The 17,997-nt window shown below is 41.5% G+C and overlaps 1 protein-coding gene across 5 annotated transcripts in view; it reads right to left on the minus strand.

Annotated features, from left to right (window-relative positions):
* MPP7 (MAGUK p55 scaffold protein 7) overlaps positions 1–17,997 on the minus strand; it is a 250,426-nt gene that overhangs the window by 201,956 nt on the left and 30,473 nt on the right. For 2 of the 5 annotated variants that reach the window (XM_050804515.1, XM_050804516.1), the window contains exon 2: positions 1,117–1,219. The exons of the other annotated variants lie outside the window; for them this stretch is intronic. The gene's annotated coding sequence lies outside the window, so the exon portion shown is untranslated. The remainder of the gene's footprint in view (positions 1–1,116; positions 1,220–17,997) is intronic. 5 annotated transcript variants of the gene reach the window in all.

Here is a 17,997-nt window from a genome sequence, read left to right on the forward strand (position 1 = left end):
ACAAGGACAACCAAGTAATTGTTCCTACTTGACTGCTCAAGACATCATTTCTCAGTTATTAAAAAGACATACTTTTGGCCAGGCACAGTGGCTCACACCTGTAATCCCAGCACTTTGGGAGGCTGAGGCAGGTGGATCACTTGAGCACAGGAGTTTAAGACCAGCCTGGCCAACATGGCAAAACCTCATCTCTACTAAAAATACAAAAATTAGCCAGTTATGGTGGGGGGCGCCTATAGTCCCAGCTACTAGGGAGGCTGAGGCAAGAGAATCACTTGAACCTGGGAGGCAGAGGTTGCAGTGAGTCAAGATTGCACCACTGCACTCCAGCCTGGGCTACAGAGAGAGACTCCATCTCAAAAAAAAAAAAAAAACAAAGACATACTTTTGCTATATCCACCTTATGCGAATTACATTCAATTGCACTGTAATCTCCTTGAATTAACAAAATGGGACAATGTTTCAAAAGATCCTTTTTACTCCCCCCTAAGTCATTTGAGAATATTTCTAAAGCCATTAATTTCACAAACTAGCCAAGATGACTGAGAAAAATCATAGCTGTACAAGTTCTGAAAATCTTGCTGAATATAACTGTCTTATGGTCCAAGACCTGTATTTCTTTGCCTGAATCCCTGAATTATAAATGGCTATAAAAAGAAAAGAGGAAAGAAAAGGGCCCAACAAATTAAAAGGTTCCCACATGAAAAGTAATGATGTTATATTGCAACAAACATTTTGGAGACTGGGATTACCTGAAAACTCTGGGCTTCCGCTCCGAAGCACTAATTTGCCAAAAGTATGGCAAATGTAACTCTTAAAACAGTACTGACTCATCCTGAGTACATAGTTTGATCTTATCTATTTTAATATCAAGGAATCCAGGAATCCAAGATTTGCTACACCTTACATCATAAATGAAAAGGCAATACTAAAGATAATTACTTCAAACCTACCCACCAGAATTACCCTCAGTGTAGGTTTTAAGTATAATGCAGATAACCACAATACAGAATGAAAACCTGGACAGATGATATTTAACTGAGTAATTATGTTATCTGCACTCCAGATAGGAAGGGCTGAGAGGAAAAACAGGAAGAAACATGCCATCTTACTCACCCACAGTGGAGTGCTGGCTATAAATCAAGTCAGCCTGCCCAAACACACACAAGACTTAATGATGACCTCAGTGAGAGCAGCTGAGTTTATGCAGTAAGGAAACCTGCACAAAATTAAAGAGAAAACTATTGAGGCCCCACATGGACATAATCGCTATGGACTGTGGATGTGAAAATGATGACATAATGGTGGGGGAGTAGGAGGACTCCAGTAGGAAGCCATAACCAAATAATAAAAAATACATTTGTTATAAAATGGAAACTAGAAGTTACTGTATTTCTAGCATTTTCCCCCGTTGTTCTCTAAATGTATGCACTCCAACATAGTACAAACACACTTTGAAAAAACAAATGTATAGAAAAGGGATAGGAACTCAACTTTTCTGTCACCCAGGCTGGAAACCTCTGCCTCCCAGGTTCAAGTGATTCTCCTGCCTCAGCCTCCCGAGTAGCTGGGATTACAGGTGCACACCACCACACCTGACTAGTTTTTGTATTTTTAGTAGTGATGGGGTTTCACCATGTTGGCCAGGCTGGTCTCAAACTCCTGACCTCAAATGATCCACCCTCCTTGGCCTACCCAAAGTGTTGAGATTACAGGCATGAGCCACAGCCTAGCCCACTTTTTTCTCTCTCTCTCTTTTTTTTTTTTTTTTTGAGACGGAGTCTCACTCTGTCACCCAGACTAGAGTGCAGTGGCGCGATCTTGGCTCACTGCAACCTCTGCCTCCTGGGTTCAAGCGATTCTCCTGCCTCAGCCTCCCAAGTAGCTGGGACTACAGGCACGTGCCACCATGCTCAGCTAATTTTTAGTAGAGACGGAGTTTCACCATGTTAGCCAGGATGGTCTCAATCTCCTGACCTCTTGATCCGCCCGCCTCAGCCTCCCAAAGTGCTGGGATTACAGGCATGAGCCACCGTGCCCAGACCATCTTTTTCTTAATTCTATATATTTGTTACTGAAATATTTTTTCCTACTCAATTTTAACAAACTAATAAAATTCCAATCACAGAGTACAATGAAATACATGTCAGGATCCAGGAGGGCTCTCAGATTTATGGACTAACTATGAATATTTCTAGTAGTCATTAGTGGTATCCTAAAAAGTTTGCAGAGAGGCACTGGGAGGCGAAGAGGAGAGGGAAGAGACCATAGTATGAGTGTTTTACTTCCTTTATACTTAGTGAAATACGCTTCATATAAATCATCCTTTGGAGTTCATGAAATACCCTGAAAACTCTACTATCTGGAGAGACGTGCATGGTCAATTTTCTTTGCTCTGACATTCAGAACTGTGCCTTCCTGAGGTCAACAGCATACTAGGAGTGTGAAAAGGGAAATTTTAGAATATGGAACAACTTTGGGGAGAGAATTTCTAGATAGGGAGGATATGAAGGCAGCGGCGGCTCAAATGGCAGAGAGAAAAGTTACCAAGGTCAAGCGCCCCTACCCAGACACTTTCTATATAACAGACCTATGCAGATGCTGCAGCTAAGCCATCTGGACTACTGCCCTGCAACTCCACATGGCCATACATTTTTAGTTGCTTTCAGGAAAAAAAAAAAGCCTATTAATTCTAATATTAATATGAATTCCAATAACAGATTAAATGCACCCCCAGAAAAATACTGCAGCCAAGATTCTACTTCTAAGAATTTCACTGCAGACATAATTCACACAGGTATACAAATATATATGTGTAAAAAAATGGACTAAGCATCATTAGACAGAAAAAAAAAGTAATGACCTAAAATGTTCATCAATCAGGCAATGGTTTAAAAAAATAATAATAATGAAAAGTGCCACAGGGAGGAGGTTGGGATAGAAAATTGGACTACGTTTTTAGGCTATAGTCTTTCCACTTTTCTTATTTCACAATGAGTATTTATTCAAGTCTTACTTATATAACTAAGAACAGAAAAATCATACATTCTATTAACCTTTTAAAATTCAAATGGCAATCATGGCTCACAGTTCCATTGTAAGTCTCAAAGCCTGTTTAATCTGTCATTGTACACAATCCATTTATATGAGAATCTGTGTGTCTTTCTTCTCCATTAGACTATAAATTCCTTAAGAGTCAAGACAAATAATAAATCATCTTCCCCCATGCCCAGCACACAAATGCTCACTCAATGTATGCCAAGTGAATAAATGAAGAGACAAATTCCTATTTGATCTAAAGCTTTGCAGGTAACCACAGTTGGCTACAGTCATGATTACAAGTGCTCTGAGTTATGTCAGCCTGATCCACAGAAAGGAAAAAGATGGTTCTCAGAAACAGTATAAGTTTCAACATGTTCCACAATCCCTGAGAAGGTTCTAGGCTACCTACATCAAACCTATCCCTTTCCAAGATCACTCACAGAAGATTAAAACCAAAGACAGCAGTTGACATGTCACAGTATTAAAAAGCCACAAGCACAATTCAGCATTTCATGTCATGACACGAATTGGAAATAATATCACACATCTGGTGCCTGGGAGGGAAGGTCTGAGCTTGGTGAAACCAATCAAGTATGTCTTCCTTATATTCTTTAATTATGATAAGGAAACTGAAAACCAACATATTAAGGAAGATATTAAATACAGAATTTATATATAACTCCCAAAGAAAACCTTCTCAGATATCTTCATAGAAAACAAAGCTTGTTTCCATGAATATAACTCTTTTTTATAACAGGTTCTGTGTCTGTAATAGCTACATGCAATTCCCTATCAATACAATGTGATATCTCCACATTTCTGATGAACCCCCATCAACATTAAATTCTGTTTGTTAATGGGGGCTCTGTTTTGGCTTCTCAATGAGAAAGGGGCAGACATTCTGTGGGGAGTAAACATAATCATGTCTAGGTAAGGTATTACAGTCCTGTGCCGACACCTTACAGTACACAAATAACAAAAACATACACATCTGCAGAACTTGACAATATTGAGTATTTGTGCAGCTATTACTTCACTTAACCCACACCCTCTAAGGTAGGTTACACCTCCATTCCATCCTTCCCATCCCAGCTTCTCTAATAAGACGGGGACAGATACAAGTCTAGAACCCAATGTTCCTTCCACTTCATCACACTCCTGTCACCTTTTCAAGTGGGGTCAAGGTGAGACCACCAAGAAGACAAGAAAGGTTAAAAAAAAAAAAAGAAAAAAAGCATTGCTACTATTAATACCAAAAGTCTACAGTCTGCCTATATATACAACTATCTGGTAAATTTCCTATTATACCTAGGACTGATAAAATATAAATAACGTGTTAAATACAATATATATTTTTTTTTGTTTTTTTGAGGCAGAGTCTCACTCTGTCACCCAGGCTAGAGTGCAGTTGCACGATCTCAGCTCACTGAAACCTCAGCCTCCCAGGTTCAAGCAGTTCTCCTGCCTCAGCCTCCCAAGTAGCTGGGATTACAGGCGTGCCCCACCATGCCCGACTAATTTTTGTATTTTTAGTAGAAACAGAGTTTCACCATGTTCACCAGGCTGGTATTCAACTCCTGACCTCAAATGATCTGCCCACCTCAGCCTCCCAAAGTGCTGGGATTACAGGCTTGAGCCACCATGCCTGGCCTACATATTTAAATAAAATATATTAAATTTCACTCCTATTAGTTTTACTGAATGGCAATTACATGTATCCAAAGAACATTTACTGAGCAACCACCAGGCACCATGCTAGAATCAGAGATATCACAGTGTATCTCCTGTCTTTACTCCCGTGGAATGGGAGAGAGAGGCCTCCACACAGTGGAAAAACAGAAATCCCTATTTCTGTGAAAACACCAAGTTATTACTGCACTAGACAGCAGATAAAGGGAAAAAAGAAAGAGCCTTTGTATAACATGTCACAAACTTTTACTCAGAGAATGAGAAGGCTCAGGACTCAAACTTACAGGTGAAACTGCACCTCTAATGTAGACATTCTCCACTAGGCTTTTTTTTTTTTACTCTAAAATATATTAACGAAGTTAAACAGAAACAGCTATTTATCAGTCACTTGAATTAGTAGTTCTCATACTTTTGATCATTCATACACTATCCTCACAATTTTTACACTACATACAAAACTACTTTTTTACTTAACATTTTCTTACGTAGAGTTTTTCTTATTTAAATACCTATTTTAGACTCTTTTTTAAACACATACGATGAGGCCAGCCACAGTGGCTGACGCCTGTAATCTCAGCGCTTTGGGAAGTCTAGGCCAGTGGACTGCTTGAGCTCATGAGCTTGAGACCAGCCTGGGGAACATGGTGAAACCCCATCTCTAATAAAAATACAAAAAATTAGCCAGGCGTCATGGTGCACGCCTGTGGTCCCAGCTACTAGGGAGTCTGAGGAGGGAGAATCACTTGAGCCCAGGAGGTGGAGGTTGCAGTGAGCCAAGATTGCACCACTGTCAGCCTGGGTGACAGAGAGAGACTCCGCCAAAAAGAAAAAGAAAAAGTAAAAGACAAGGGAAGGGGAGGGGAGGGGAGGCGAGGCAGGAAGGCAGGCACATATAGTGAAACCATGAGTTTGATGAGCTAGTTATGTTTTCTACTATGCATGAAAATAAAAGCATATGGGCAGGTGCAGTGGCTCACACCTGGAATCCCAGCACTTTGGGAGGCTGAGGTGGGAGAATCACTTGAGCCCAGGAGTTCTAGACCAGCCTGGGCAACATGGCAAAATCCCATCTCTACAAAAAATACAAAAAATTAGCCAGGCACAGTGGTGTGCACCTATAGTGCCAACTACTCAGGAGGCTGAGATGGGAGGATCACCTGAGTCCAGGATGTCAGGGCTGCAGTGAGCCACGATTGTGCCACTGCACTTCAGCCCGGGTGACAGAGCAAGACTCTGTCACTCTATCCCCCAAAAGAAGAAAACCATAGTACTTAAAATGAAAACTGTTCATTAGAATACTTCAAAAATAACCCTGCATGTCCATACTTAGGAAACACTGATATTTAACAAAACAAAAACAAACAAAAACACAGCAAACACTATATTAGCAGCTATTTATAAATGCTGTTACAATAATTTTATGGCATCATTATCATCGACATATTTGAATCCATCCCTCTTTCTACTTGTTAATTAATACATGCTTAATTATCTAAAAAGTATTCATCATTTCCAGTGGCAATTCATCCATTCCAGTCTCCCTGGCTCTCTATAAATGATCTACGTATTATATTATGTATTAGTCTATATCTATGCATTAGCTAACGAGCTGAAGCAGTTATACAAATCTTCCTTATACCTACAGACTATAAATGGTTCTTTCCTTCAATCACTTGTCAAGATAAAGAAATCTAAAACACATAAAAAATACCAGAGACTATATTTAACTATGTTCTAACCAAACAGTATGTTTCTGTCCGGGCGTGGTGGCTCATGCCTGTAATCCCAGCACTTTAGGAGGCCAAGGTGGGCAGATCACCTGACGTCAGGAGTGAGACCAGCCTGACCAACAGGGCAAAACCCTGCCTCTACTAAAAATACAAAAATTAGCCAGACATGGTGGCACATACCTGTAGTGCCAGCTACTCAAGAGGCTGAGGCAGGAGAATCGCTGGAACCCAGGAGGCGGAGGTTGCAGTGAGCCAAGATCGTGCTGCTGCACTCCAGCTTGGGTAACAGAGTGAGACTCCATCTCAAAAAAACAAAAAAGATTGTTTTTTAAATAGCATGTTTCTTCTGGTACAATTTAAAGTGAAAGTGAAAAGGCTCTGTTTTCTACATGATGCATTTCAACTCAGTGTGAGTTGATTTATTTTATGCCCAATTGTTGTTAGAGAAAGAATTTAAATGGTTTTTCCAAGTATATAAGGTGCATACAAAATCACACTATAAAAAGTATTTTTAATAGCCCAGCTGTTTACCAAAGCAATTAGTTTTCTTAAGTCACTCCAGCAAATCACAAAGCCAGATGGGTCCCCAATTCAATTATCTTTAATCTTTCAACGAAGAATAATTGCTCTTTATCTACCTTGTCTCTGTAGTTCTCGGTCCAGAATTAACCATTTTGGCAGTGACATACGCTTGTTAGCAAAAGTAGATCCTACACACAGGTGAGAAAACACAGAATTAACTGTGAACACTTTCCTTCCTAGCAAGGTGAGCAGAACTCTGAACCATGACTTAACGAAAGACTGCCCAAGTCATTCACTGGGGTGGAACCCTATGGTGTTTATCACAAACATACTTCCCACCAACATGGTGGCTTTGCACTCCACTGGCCAGTCCTTTTTATATTGAAATGAGTCAAAGACCAGATCCAGCACAGTCACCGTAGTTCCACCAAGATTTAAGCGAGGCAAACCATTGTCCCTGCCATTCTATCCTAGAAGTGGTCATAAGAGGAACAGCAGAGAAAGCCACAGTACTTATCCAAGGTTGCAACACCTCCACTCTTCCGCTGACCTCCAAATACATACCTAGGCAGCACAGCCTTCTCCATCAGGTGACCCCAGAGTACACAGAGTGTGGATATCAGACACACCCCAATGACAATGATGTAGAACGTCCTCCAACGTGGTACAAGAAACTGTCTGATCGTACAGTATACTCATAAATACATTTCTCTATCCTGAGAGAGACACTGGTTTGTCTCACTTTCTATCTCTCCATTTATAATTTTTGGTCAGGTGCCAATGGCTCATGTCTGTAATCCCAACACTTTGGGAGGCCGAGGCAGGAGGATTGCTTGAGTCCAGGAGTTTGAGACCAGCTTGGGCAACATAACAAGATCCCATTTCCATATTTTTTTAAAAAAAGAAAAAACAGGCTGGGCATGGTAGCTCACGCCTATAATCCCAGCACTTTGGGAGGCCGACGTGGGTGGATGGCTTGAGGTCAAGAGTTCAAGACCAGCCTGGCCAACATGGTGAAACCTCATCTCTACTAAAAATACAAAAAAATTAGCTGGGCGTGGTGGTTCACACCTGTAGTCCCAGCTACTCAGGAGACTGAGGCAGGAGAATCGTTTGAACTTGGGAGGTGGAGGTTGCAGTGGGCCGAGATTGTACCACTGCACTCCAGCCTGGGTGACAGAGCAAGTCTCCATCTCAAAAAAAAGAAAAAGGAAATAAATAAATAAATAAATTATATATATATAATAAATTTATATATAAATTTTATATAATATAAATATATATTTTTATATAAATATATATTTGATATAGATTTAATATATAAATAAATTTATGTATTTATATATAATACAAAATATAAATTTATATATATATATATATTTTTTTTTTTTTTCTTCACCACGTTGGCCAGGATGGTCTCGATCTCCTGACCTTGTGATCCGCCAGCCTCGGCCTCCCAAAGTGCTGGGATTACAGGCGTGAGCCACCGCGCCCAGCCAATGATATAATTTTTGACTGAACTAGTAAATTATGATGAAACTTACAGTATATCCCAAAGAGGGACAGTGCATTAAGCCAGTAACTGCAAGTTCTTTAAAAAGCTGTCATACATATTTTAAGTTACCACACAGGTGTCATATATAATACTCTAGTATACAGGGCCTTTGGCCCTTTGGGAGCCACAGACATTTTTTAATCTGATGAAAACTATGGATCCTTTCTTTCCTAAGAAGCATTCGCTAGTTACAGAAAAAGCAGCAACCTATTCTAAACAGGTTGTACATTCATTAGACTCTAAAGTCCAATCGTGTACCCAGCTCAGGAACTCTTGCTTTAGTGGCTTGAGGAGACTAATACAAGGCTAAATCTCACATTTAGCCGGACGCAGTGGCTCACACCTGTAATCCCAGCACTTTGGGAGGCCGAGGTGGGCAGATCATTTGAGGTCAGGAGTTCGACATGAGCCTGACCAACATGGTGAAACCCCATCTCTACTAAAAATTTAAAAATTAGCCAGGAGAGGTGGCACGTGCCTATAATCCTAGCTACTCAGGAGGCTGAAGCACAAGAATCGCTTGAACCCAGGAGGCGGAGGCTACAGTGAGCCAAGATCGCAGCACTGCACTCCAGCCTGGGCAAAAGAGCGAGACTCCGTTTCAAAAAAATAAAATAAAATAAAATAAAAATAAATCTCACATTTAAAAAGAAACACAATGAGTCTACTTGCACTCAGGTGTCTAAGTACCTGACCACATATAAATCAGAGGCAATTATAAAATATTTTAAAGAAAATCCAAATTTCTCTGGTGGTAGTGTATTCAAATTGCTTTCATCTAAATATGCTGAATGAAAGGGCCACTACCATCTGGTAGCAGCCAATCTTGAATTTGAGAAATGAGGAATGTGACCTGATGGGCCTGGGGAGGGTGAAGTCACAAGGTTTGAAGCTGTGTTTGCATAGTTCTGTAAATAAATATTCAGAACATGGAAATTGTTCATGTCAAATAAAGGGGGTGGGGTATTATGGAAGGGATAAAGCCCCAAAAGGGTCCCCCAACCTTGATCCGCCACTACCAGTTGGATCTTAAAAGTACTACACAGCTACATTTTTCCCATTAATGTGGATTGTGATGAAAAATTAAATTGGCTCATGAGCCGTATACAGAAGACTTCTAAAATCAACACTGAAGTGTTTCCCTTTCTCAGGATTTGGCTGTGAAGCATGACCAACCAGCCAGCAGGAAGGGGAGGGATGTTGGAGCTGGCCCACAATCTGCAGACAGGAAAGGATGGCAGGGGAGGGGCGGAGAGGAGCCGGCTGTCTCAGCTCAGAAGCAGACGGAGGAGCTGCAGCTGAAGGCGGCAGGCGAAACATCCAACACATGTGGGAACCTTCGTGGTGATGCAGGCGACAGCAGGTACTAGAATTTCCAAGACACAGGAATAGTATCCAAATCGCACAGATGGAAGAAAGCAATGGGAAGTCTGGCAGCTTGGGAGTCAGGTAGGGAGAGTGTTCTAGCTCCGTACCCAACTCCAGAGGCAGAGCTGCAATCCCCAGAAAAAAGAAAGTTTGAGAGATAGGCACAGTTTCAGGAATCAAATAAAAAGCCCCATTCTAGACCAGGGACAGTGGCTCATGCCTGTAATCCCAGCACTTTGGGAGGCCAAGGCAGGATGATCACATGAGGCCAAGAGTTGGAGACCAGCCTGGACAACATAGGGAGACCCTGTCTCTACAAACGAAAAATAAAATTGAAAATTAACCAGGCATGATGGCACTCACCTGCAGTCCCAGCTACTTGGGAGGCTGAGGTGGGAGGATGGCCAGGAGTTCAAGGTTACAGTGAACTATGATTACACCACTGCACTATAGACTGGGCAATATAGTAAGACCCTTCTCTTTTTTTAAGTCTCATTTTAGTTAAAATTTGGGGCAAAGAGCAGCAACAGGGACAAAGAGGAGCACCAGAGCCAGGAATGACTGGCAACAAAAATAAGGAAAAATGCAAGAAATCTAGTGCCCAGCCCTGAGACCACAGATCTTCAGGATGGGGCACTGGTGGACCAGAAACGCCACCACGTGAGGAGGCTGCTTTAAATTCAACCGTCCTAGTGTCTGCCTTGGTCACAAAATTAGAGTGGAGATAAGCAACGCAGACACCAGCCCTGGCCTCAGGGAGCTTTTTTAATTTTTTAATAAAATATAATCTCAAACGATCAAAGAAAAAGACAGAAAGTCTGACTGAAGAGCCCAAGCGTTAATTTCCACCATCTCTCAACAGCTTGAGCAAACATATGGAAGTGGGAAGCACAGAGCATGTGAAGGAAACTGTTTATTACAGTTGGGATAAAATAAAAGGTAAGTGTTGGAATGAAAGAATGATTTCCAGTGCTGGCCTAAGGATTTCATGGTGGCGGTGGGTAGAAAGGACATGTTAAGAATTGTGTCTTGGAAGATTAATTCACCAGAAGCCAAGGAAGAAAGACTTTCAGGAAGAAGGCATAATCCTCATCTCCAAATACTACTGATACTGAAAAATATAAAATTACTAATTAGAAGGCATCCTCTCTACCAGTTTCATTAGTGGAGATTATAGGGTGGACAGACAGGACAAGGGCAGAATCAATTCGAGAGATAGAACAGTACTCGGGATGCGCCTCCCATTGAGGAAGTTCTGTATAAAAAGAGACAAGAGATAGGTCCCTGAGTTCCCATCAGAGGTACTGCTTTTATTGTTGTTGCTGCTGCTATGTTTAAAAACAGGTAGACCTGAGTCAACAGGTTAAAGATGCAAAAATGAGAAGGCGCAATTGATAAAGAATGTTTAAAAGAACAGAATCATGAGCTCAGCTCATATCAAAATGCCTTTACGCTGGGCATGGTGACTCACACTTGTAATCCCAACACTTTGGGAGGCCAAGGCAGGTGCTTGAGCTCAGGAGTTCGAGACCAGCCTGGGGAACTTGGCGAAACCCCATCTCTCCAAAAAATACAAAAATTAGCCAGGCATGGTGGTACATGCCTGTAGTCCCAGCTGCTTGGGAGGCTGAGGTGGGAGGATTGCTTGAATCCAGGGGGTCAAGAATGCAGTGAGCCAAGATTGTGCCACTGCACTCCAGCTTGGGCAACAGCGTAAGATCCTGTCTCCCCACCCCACCCCCAAAAAAAGCCTTTACATCTTAAAAAAAAATTCCACTTAGAATCTCTTTTTCCAACAGTTTCTCCGTGTCAAATGTCTATAAATTATTCAACGTTGATAATGTGTCTGTTCCATTGTTCAATAACCAAGAAATACATATCATAGCTTTTTTAACTTTATCTAGTTGATTAATAAATTTTGGCACAAACTGTGCTTTCTTTTAATGAAATGCAATAAGCAGAGTAAGTGCAGAGGAAAGGGAAAGAATGGGTTTTAGAATTATCCAGACCTGGGTTTAAATTATATTTTTAAGAGCAATAAAACTACATTATCGCTTGAATACTTAGGTAAGCATAAGTACTTACATGCTAAGGGATTTACAAGACTCTCATCTGACCTTCACAAAGGCCTTCTGTTTTATTTTGTTTTGTTTGTTCTGTTTTGTTTTGTTTTGTTTCGGAGACAGGGTCTCACTCTGTCACCCAGGCTGGAGTACAGTGACACCATCTCGGCTCACTGCAACCTCTGCCTCCCGAGTTCAAGCAATTCTCCTGCCTCAGCCTCCCTAGTAGCTGGGATTACAGGAGCTCACCAGCACGCCCAGCTAATTTTTGTATTTTTAGTAGAGACAGGTTTTCACCATGTTGGTCAGACTGGTCTCGAACTCCTGACCTCAAGTGATCCACCCCCGTCAGCCTCCCAAAGTGCTGGAATTACAGGCGTGAGCAACCACGCATGACCCACAAGGGCCTTTTCAATTTAGAGGTTCAACAATTTACCCAAGTTAATAAAGAAGTAGAGCAGAGACCTGAACTTAAGCCTGACTCTAAAGAGAAATGCTTTCAGTCCTCAAATTGTAACGTCAAGCTCTGCCACCTCCCGTAACTTCTGTGTTTCAGGTCCTCATAACATATGGTTTTGGCATGAAGAATTAGAAAGAAAAAGTTAACATGTGAGGCTGAAGGATCGCTTGAGCTCAGGAGTTGGAGGCTGCAGTGAGCTATGATCGTGCCACTGTACTCCAGCCTGGGTGACAGAATTAGACCCTGACTTTAAAAACAGAAAAAAGAAAAAAAAAAGTGAATACATGGATAACACAATAGAGAGAAGGTTCTCAATAGATGCTGGTTTCTTTATCTCCTTCCTGTTTCATTTTTGTAATCGCTTTCTTAAAACCTTGATCTTTCTACATTATGGTGCTGTCTCTTCCATGTCCCTCCGACACCATATGTGTATCCCAATCAGCACTCTGTCCCCATGTTATAATTGTTAGCTTGTCTGTTTCTCAATAGTCAGTAAACTCTTCAAGAACCAAAGCCTTTGCGCATCATTAACTTCATGTCTCTAGTTTCCAGTGAATCTGGCATGCAGTAAGTGCTCAATAACTGTTTCTCATTTCAACTAATTCTGGTTAATATTTAATCCAAGTGTGCTACCTGCTTAGGTTGCCTCTGCCTAAAACCTTAGTCACTAGGCCCATCAACATTGTCCCAGATGTCAAAGAACTAAGGTATGCCGTGTGCCATCTGTTCTGCTATATGCATTAGCTCAGGGGCCTAAAAACTACAGTAAGTTGGCCCACTGTCTGTTCCTATAAATAAAGTTTTATTGAAACACAGCCACGTTCATTCACTTATAAATTGTCTGCGGCTGTTTTTACATTACAATGGCAAAGTAGAATATTTGAAGCAGAGACCACTGGACCTGCAAAGCTTAGTACATTGCTATGTGGCCTTTACAAAAAATATTTTCTAACTTCTGCATTAGTTGGATCCATTCAGTAAGTTAACAAATATTTGAATATTTACTATGAGGCAATTGCGGCCTTTAGATGCTGGGTATAGTGTGGTGAACAAAACAGGCACATCCATGACCTTCACAGAGCTTATAATCTAGCAAGCAAAAAAGGCAACACACTCAGGTAGTCAAATAAATAAAGAAGCAATAAATACCACAGGCTGAGCATCTCGAATACAAAAATCTGAAATCTAAAATACTCCAGAATCCAAAATTATCAACATGATGCTCAAAGGAAATGGTCACTAGAGCATGGTAGATTTTCGATTTTCAGATTAGGGATGCTTGAGCAACTGGTATAATGCAAATATTAAAAAAAAAAAAAAAAACATAAAATCCAGAGCACTTCTGATCCCAAGCATGTCAGATAAGGAATACTCAACCTGTATAAAATGTGATAAACATGGTAAAAGAAAAGTAGATAATACTATTTTGAAAGAATAAAGAGCCAGGCACAGTGGCTCCCACCTGTAATTCCAGCACTTTGGGAGGCTGAGGCAGGTGGATCACTTAAGGTCAGGAGTTTGAGACCAGCCTGGGCAATATGGCAAAACTCCATCTCTACCAAAAATACAAAAATTAGCTGGGCATAGTGGTGCATGCCTGTAATCCCAGCTATTCAAGCGGCTAAGGTGGGAGGATAGCTGGGACCTGGGAAGTCAAGGTTGCAGTGATCAGTGAAGTACCACTGTACTCCAGCCTGGGTGACAGAGCAAAACCCTGTCTCAAAAAAAAAAAAATTAAAATTAAATTAAATAAATGAAGAATAATGAATGTGAGTAGAGAGGAGGCATACTCTATATTGGGTAGAACGTGAAGTTTCTCTAAGCAGGTGCAGTTAAGCTCAGCCCTGAATCACTGTGGGGCAGGGAACCGCCAAGTGAGAGGCGAGGGCATCCGGCAGAAGGTACAACAACAACTCAGGCTGGGAAGAAGGAAAGAGCCCAATATGTTCTAAAGAAGGTGCGGCTGGGACAAAATGAGCCAGAGAAATTCTGATAAAACAAAGAAAGAACTGTAGACAAGGGTTACATCATAGAGTACCTTGTAAGCCATTTTAAATCTGAATTTTAATTTTTACATTTTTAAAAACCATTTTTATTATAAAGACAATTGGGGGCCAGGCACGGTGGCTGAGGCCTGTAATCCCAGCACTTTGGGAGGCCAAGGCTGGCAGATCACTTGAGGTAAGGAGTTCGAGACCAGCCTGGTCAACATGGCGAAACCCCATCTCTACTAAAAATACAAAAATTACCCAGGCGTGGTGGTGCATGCCTGTAATCACAGCTACTCAGGAGGCTGAGGCAGAAGAATCGTTTGAACACGAGAGGCAGTGATTGCAGTGAGCCAAGAATGTACCACTGCATTCCAGCCACAATGACAGAGTGAGACTCTATTTAAAAAAAGAAAAAGACAATTGTAGAAAATGGGGGGCTAATATTATAGACTCATGAAACTACTCTTCCTTCAGGAATATTCATGACAAGCAAATCCACCTGTAATTACATACACCTTTTACTCAAAAGTAAGGACTTTCTTTTCCCATAACTATTTCTACTTCCTTAAACATTTTGATTACTTATGACTGAAGCCATGGATTCGGTGTGATATAAATAGTTTACGTTTCTAAAACCCTGCTCATCTAACCTTTGGGAGAAGCAGGTGAGGAACGTGCCCTGCTATCCTAACCGCATTGCTCCAGCAAAGAACAGAAAAGGGAAACAAATTAGCTCATTCAGTGCCATAGCCTCAATGCCTAGACACTGATGACAACAGCGAATGCTCAACAAATTGTGGCCGATTTTAACTGAATTCTCTTCTAATCTAGTCCAACCTTGTGTAAGCATTAATTGGGTAGTGATTATGTCCCCAAACTCTTCAGCTATTGCCATAAAAAAGCCAATCCAGGCCGGGCGCGGTGGCTCACGCCTGTAATCCCAGCACTTCGGGAGGCCGAGGCGGGTGAATCACGAGGTCAGGAGATCGAGACCATCCTGGCTGACATGGTGAAACCCCGTCTCTACTAAAAATATAAAAAAAATTAGCTGGGCGTGGTGGCGGGCGCCTGTAGTCCCAGCTACTCGGGAGGCTGAGGCAGGAGAATGGCGTAAACCCGGGAGGCAGAGCTTGCAGTGAGCCGAGATCCCGTCGGCTGCACTCCAGTCTGGGCGACAGAGCGAGACTCCGTCTCAAAAAAAAAAAAAAAAAAAAGCCAATTAATCGTCATTCTAAAGTAAATCTCCACCAACATTAAATCTTCAATTAGCCAGAGAACTTCATCTTCACAGTTTGAATATTTATTTTTATCTTTTTTTTTTTTTTTAGAGACGAGATCTTGCTCTGTCACCCAGGCTGGAGGGCAGTGGCATGATCAAAGCTCAAAGCTCACTGCAGCCTCCAACTTCTGGCCTCAAGTGATCCTCCCAGCTCAGTCTCCCAAGTAGCTGGAACTAGAGGCACGCGCCACCACACCCAGCTAATTTTTAAAAAAATTTTTTTAGAGATGGGGTTTCACAATGTTGTCTAGGCTGGTTTCTAATTCCTGGCCTCAAGCGATCCTCTTGCCTCAGCCTCCCAAGTACAATGTTTGAATATTTAAAACATAAAATTAATAAGTAGTACTTCAAAGTACATAAGATTAGATCATTTTCCTTCAAACTTTGATGAACAGATAGTGCTTAAGATCAGGGTATTCTGCAAAGACAGGATATTAGAACAGAAAAAGACCTGAGTTGGAGTTAGGGAATGTAGAGTCTAGACCTGGTTTTATTGGTTCTCTTAGTAATAGCAACATGGCCGCAGCCAGTCCAAGAATCCCCTAGGCCTCTGGGTGTCCCATCTACGAAGCTTCATCGATGAACCAGATGATTCCCAAGACCCCATTACAGCTTCACATGCAATAACTTGTAGGCTGGTTAAATGCCACGAGACTGAGAAGGCAAGTTAAAAGAGTGGCAAGCTTCAAGGATGAAGAGGTGTTTGACAGAGTCCTTGAGGAATAGGAAGATTTCCACAGGCATGAAGCTAAGGTCAAGGTAAATATCAGCAGAGAGAATGGTTGACTATGCTTTCATTCAACAAAACATCGCAGTGGTTCTCCTCTAATGCCTAGTACATTGACATGGTTATAATCACAATACACAGCAGCCCAGCAGTTCAGAAGCTTTAAATCATGTTTAAAACTATTGTTTTCATTGGAGGGGAGGTAGGAGGAAGTCAGAGCAGGGGCACCCACCTGTAGTCCCAGTTTCTTGGCAGGCAGAGGCAGGAGGATCACTTGAGTGCAGGAGTTCGAGACCAGCCTGGGCAACATAACAAGACTATCTCTTTAAAAAAAAAAAAAAAAAAAAGTGGCAGGGGAGGAGGGAAGCTGGGGAGGGCATGCAATCTACATCTAGTGCTGGGTGGAGAGAGGCATGTGTGCATACTTCAGTTCTACCTACACGGCCTGTTCAACGTCAATGCCCTCTGTCCTCATTTTCTTAAACATGCAGTAGGAAATGGAAGTAAAATATTTATTGTTAAAAATGCATGAAAATATGAAAATGTCTTTGGGGAACTTATTAAATCAGAGTTCATCAGAAACCTCTGGCTGTAATCTTGGGCTACCGTCTTTGAGGAGTCTTGAAGCCTGAGAGCTCTTTCTGAAGACCACGGTTCTTTAAAATAGCGCATGTTGCCTTTCCTCCAGGGACATAAATGATGTTGGGGTCTCTCAGTGGGACTGCCCCAGCCATTTGTTTTTCAGACTTTTTAGTACAACAGTAAGCTAAATAAGTAGCTGGTGGTGTCCACTGACCCAGACCCATAAAAATGACGGGCAGAACTGTTTCACCTTATCATGACCTGCAACTGCTGTGTTTTAATTTTTTAAAGAATTCTATCAATCGAAATGGTCTGTGTGCATAATTCGAAACAACACAAGAGGTCCCAAATATGGCTTCTAGGCAAAAGGAAGTTAGGCAAAATTTGCAATGTATCTTTCCATCTTTGCAGATGTGCTGCCTACCTTTATGGAAGGAGCAGAGAAACCAGAGGAATATTTCATTTAAAGTCAGACAACCATCACACACTCTGAAAAACATTTGTTTGGCTTGAGAAGAAAAAATATTAAGTGATGGGGCCACAGGATTTATAACACCATCACAGGATTTCTGGAGTATTAGCCATCGCAACACCCACTAATATCACACCAGCTAAAGATTCAGCGAAAGCTTGTTGGTATGCCAATCAAATACGATATAAGGACACTGTTCTCTTGCTAATCTGGCTTGATGCAGGAGCATAATTTGAAATAACTTGTCTAATGTATGATCTGCAGATCCTTCAAGCACTCCTCCCTAAATATTGCTTCTTTCAAGCAAGACTTTCATAAATTGTGAAAGGTAGGGAGCCCCTGTTTGTACTTCCTGGGAAATGTCTGGAGAGTACCTATTTGAAATTCATAGATATATAGACAGATCCAGCTGCCTTAACATGCAGTCTAAGGGCAGTTAAGACTCTTCTGTGAGGCCGGGAGCGGTGGCTCACGCCTGTAATCCCAGCACTTTGGAAGGCTGAGGCGGCGGGTGAAT

The sequence above is a fragment of the Macaca thibetana genome, chromosome 9 (assembly GCF_024542745.1).
Source record: "Macaca thibetana thibetana isolate TM-01 chromosome 9, ASM2454274v1, whole genome shotgun sequence".
Lineage (NCBI taxonomy): Eukaryota > Metazoa > Chordata > Mammalia > Primates > Cercopithecidae > Macaca > Macaca thibetana.